The sequence below is a fragment of the Corvus brachyrhynchos genome, unplaced genomic scaffold (assembly GCF_000691975.1).
Source record: "Corvus brachyrhynchos isolate BGI_N302 unplaced genomic scaffold, ASM69197v1 scaffold340, whole genome shotgun sequence".
In the NCBI taxonomy this organism is placed as follows: Eukaryota; Metazoa; Chordata; class Aves; order Passeriformes; family Corvidae; genus Corvus; species Corvus brachyrhynchos.
In genome coordinates, this window is record NW_008235987.1 from 601232 (window position 1) to 605339 (window position 4108).

General features: G+C 60.7%; 1 long non-coding RNA gene across 6 annotated transcripts in view; it reads right to left on the reverse strand.

The window, feature by feature from the left end:
- The window catches only part of LOC108445644, a 102291-nt gene that overhangs the window by 71304 nt on the left and 26879 nt on the right, over window positions 1–4108 (reverse strand). The window lies entirely within an intron of this gene.

Here is a 4108-nt window from a genome sequence, read left to right on the forward strand (position 1 = left end):
TGGCCACACGCTCCAGGGGGGCAATCCCACCCCAACAATCCCGCATCTCTGGACTCGCCCCCGACCACTGCAGCCACCCGGTGCCATCACCCCACGGCTACCACTTCCAAACGCCTCCAGTTCCACATTAGCACAGGGAAACACCTTTATGGGAATTTAATGGCAGTTTCTCCTCCCCACCAGGCGTGTGGAAGGCAAACACACCACACTCCCTCCACTGCATCATTTAAACGATTTGGGAAAAAAAAAGAGTGGAAAAAAAAACCCCCTTTGATCTCAGCAGCCCGCTTGTTTAGCCCATGCAGGGATTTAATTGAGAAGGGATGTCCTTGAATAAATGCAGAGATGTCCTCACTCCCCAGGAAGGCTGCTGCGAGTTGAACAATCCCCTGTATGAGGTTTTCTGCTCATCCAGGAATATTCTGGGACAACACAGCCCCGGGGCCGCTGCCGCATGTCACCCATCCATCACTGGGAATGCCGGTGGTGGGCAGGCTGCCGAGGCACAGGGATGGGTGTGGGGGCCCCAAACCCTGAGGGAGAAGTGCTCCCAGGGCTGGGGACACCAGTCTGCCCCCAGACCCAGCATAGGGGGAGGTGGGGGGCAGGAGGTGGAGCAGCCATGCACCCAGTGGGGTGGGGACCAGGGCTCACTTGGCACAGGCAGAGGGGCTGCAGGTGGGACGTGGTGCCCCGGAGAAGCCAAGTTATGGCACAACAGAAGGCGAGGGGCAGCCGGTCCCTGAGAGCTGGCACTCACACTCGGGGTGCCAGCACTGGCCCCTGGCAAACGCCTTCCCTGGTGCCAGGCTTGGCAGGAGGGGAGGAGCCGCAGTGGCGAGCCTGCCAGCCCCGGCAGGGAGCTCGGCACCACCGGCCACAGCGGGCAGCTTCCTGCTCATTTCCTCCCGGCCTGCAGCCCCTGCCAGTGCTCAGCACCCCGGCATCCCTGCCCCTCCTCTGCCAGGTCCCTCCGGCCCAGCCGAGCTTCCTGCCAGTGCAAAGCCTCATGCCGAGGAAGGGAACCAGCCCTGGGGATGCCCTTGTGCCACACACCTGCGAGGGGAACCAGAGAGGGGCAAGGACGGCCAGGAGGAGTTCCTCAGCGGCAGCGCTGCACCCACAGATTTGGGTCTCTGCATCTCCTGCCCCTGCCCAGCGCAGCCGGTGTCAGGCGCCGATCAGCAGCATCCTCCTCCTCCTCGTCCTCCCCGGCGCAGCCGCGTGGGTGTCTTTGCCGCAAGGCTCCCTCGCCAGGGAAGCGCCGCGCTATTTTAATCCGGCATCTCCCACCATCCCAGCGAGGTTGGCTGCGAGTGCAGCCCCAGGAGAGTTCTGCCCCGCGCCCCCGCGCCCCGCACCTGTTCAGGATGCAAGGAACACCCCGAGGCTGTGCTTGGAGGAGCCGGGGAGGCAGGAGTGGGCTGGTGGGCACTGAAACCCAAGGAGGAAGCTGCTTTTACCCTGGAAGAGAATTCATGGTGATGAAGGCGAGCGCAGGGAGAGGACATGGGAATTCCCAGCTCATTAAAGTGCTGGCATCTGTCAGCCCATGGTAACAGCAGCTCCTCTTCTCCTCATCCATTGAAGTTCTTGTCCTCCCCCTGCCCAGGGGACTTGTGCTCAGCTCTGCAGTCGCCCCATCGCTGTCTCACCGCTGTCCTACCAGCTGTGCCACCAGCATGTGCCAGCACAGAGCCACAGGGATGCCGGGTGCCCACAGGGATGCCGGGCACCTGTGGGGTTGGTGCTGGGTGCCCACACGGACGCTGGGCGCTCGCGCAGTGCCTGGCCACAGCTGTGCTGGCGAGCGCGGGGGGCTGCGGGCGGAAGGCGAGTGGGAGCGCTCTCAGCCCCTGGACTCACTGGCTTCGGTGGCTAAAGGCGAGCTGATTAAAGCAATTAGGATTTTAAATAGTAACACCAGAGTGGCTCATCAGCACTGAAGAGGCAGTCAACTGACAGGCTGAGGAGCCTATTTAGGGATCCTGTTTGGCTGAGGATCCTCAGCGAGGCCCCAGGGCTCCCTCAGAGAGAGGGTGCCAGCACAGGGGTGCCCCAGGCACCCCACAGCCCCCCCAGTGCCCACCTGGGGACACAGAGCAGCCCAGTCAGGGAGTGCCAAAAGGGACAGCCCTAGACACGTAGCCAGCTCTGTCCCCTGCCCTGCTGCCACAGGGATGCCAAGGAGCACCCAGATCTGCCAAGGAGTGCCCTCTGCCCATTCCTCCCTTTCCTTAAGATTGTTTATTTTCTGTAATAAAGGCTCTGGGAAGTGAACGTGGAAGGAATTTCACAGTGTTTCTCAGGAGGCACTGCCGTGCAGCAGCAGCCCCAAAGCAACAGATACAGAGCCTTTTGCAACAGCTAAAGCCCCCCCATTTTGTCTGCTTGGACTCAAGGGCTGAGATGCCGGAGATTTAAGGCAGCCTGGTGGGAAATCCATCTGGTTTGGTGTATGCAGATCTCCAACCACAAAGGACTCGTGTACAGATGCAAGAACAGCATAAACAGCCTTGAAATGCTCCGTATCCTCCCCGCTGCTCATTCTCTACACCTGCACTTGCTCCTGGCTGTGCTGGCTGATGCCAGGGTGCCCAGGGGTGCAGCGTCCAGCCCAAGCACCCGCCAAGCCCAGCGCTGCAGGATGTGGCCCCCAGGGACAACGGGGGGACAACTGCAAGGAGCTTCCCAGTCCTGTCTCCATGGGCCCTGTGGGCCAGGACTGGGCTTCTGCTTCCAGACCTCCCATCCTCACTCCTGCAGCTGCATTCCAGTGGGGTGGCGAGTGGTTCAACACGCCCAGGCTCCAGGGCTCGATCTCCTCACTCTCAGATGGGGGAAAAAGGGTAAAAAGGAAAGGGTAGGAATGGGGAATGAAGGGCATGGGTGGAGAGGGGAGAGGAGGACAGGAATGGGAGGGGAAGGCAGGAGCTGCAGTCCGAGCACAAGCCTCTTGCCGACTTTCTTGCGAGCTCCGAGATGCCGTGGGAGGGAACTGGCACAGGCGCATTACGTTTATTTATAGGCCTTTCTGTGGCACTCGATTAAACGCTGTGGTGGAGATATTGCAGTGTGAAGAGTATTTAGAGCCATTTAACACCTCTTAGTCGGCAAAAGTCCATCTAATTCCTGCAATGAATTGGAAAAAAGCAAGGGCAAGAGCAAGGAAGATGCCCTCTCAACCCTGGTTTCACCTGGAAAAGAGATCTTGTGATCCGTGATGCACTTGTGGCAGTGCATCCATGAGCCCCACATGATGCTCCACTGCCTCCAGGCCAGCAGCTCAGGGACCGGTGTTCCGCAGCAGGACACTCATGCGCACCCTGCCCAGCTCCCACGGAGCTGCCTCTCTCCAGCCGCTGCAGCATGCTCATGGCATGCTGCTGGTGGCACAACTGCACAAGGTGCTGGCCAGCCCTGGCACCCCCAGGCCCTGTCTGTGCCAGCCCCAGCATCCCCAAGTCCTGCTAACGGATGGAGCCTGCCCAGGGGCACAGGAATTCCTGATGCTCAGGGGAGGCTCACTCCCAGCCTTCCCTGGGTATCTATAACTGCTCTGCAGAACCTCCCTATGGCGAAGGGCTGAGCTGGGAAATCTCCAGATCTCGGGAAAGCCGTCAGGGGAGAGAGTTCAAAGGAAAGGCTGCCAAGTGCACACCAAGGTGAGCTCTAATTGCACCACTGCAAATCCACTGCTGGCCCTTTCGCCCTTGGATCGCTTTGTCCCACGCTCCCCTCTGCTGCAGAGCTTGGCCTGCCCATCCCCCAGACACGGGGAGAAGCCATGGGAGAACCCAGGGTGCTGCAGTTGCGTGGCCACACCGCTGCTTGCCCGTGGCAAATGGACGATGGACTGAGGCTGAAACACAGGGAGATCACACAGCCCTGGGCAATGCCGCTGAAGCACCGCCAGCTCCTGGAGAAGCACACTCCCCCTGGCTCTCCCAAGCATTGCCCCAGCACCAGGGACCCTGAACCCAGCAGCATCCCAGCAGTGCTGGTTTCGGTTCAGCTGAGCGTGTCCCAGTGCCTGGACAGGAGACACTCTCCGCTCTGCCCAGTGACAGACACCCAGAGCCCCAGCAGGTCCCACCCCCGGGTGCCG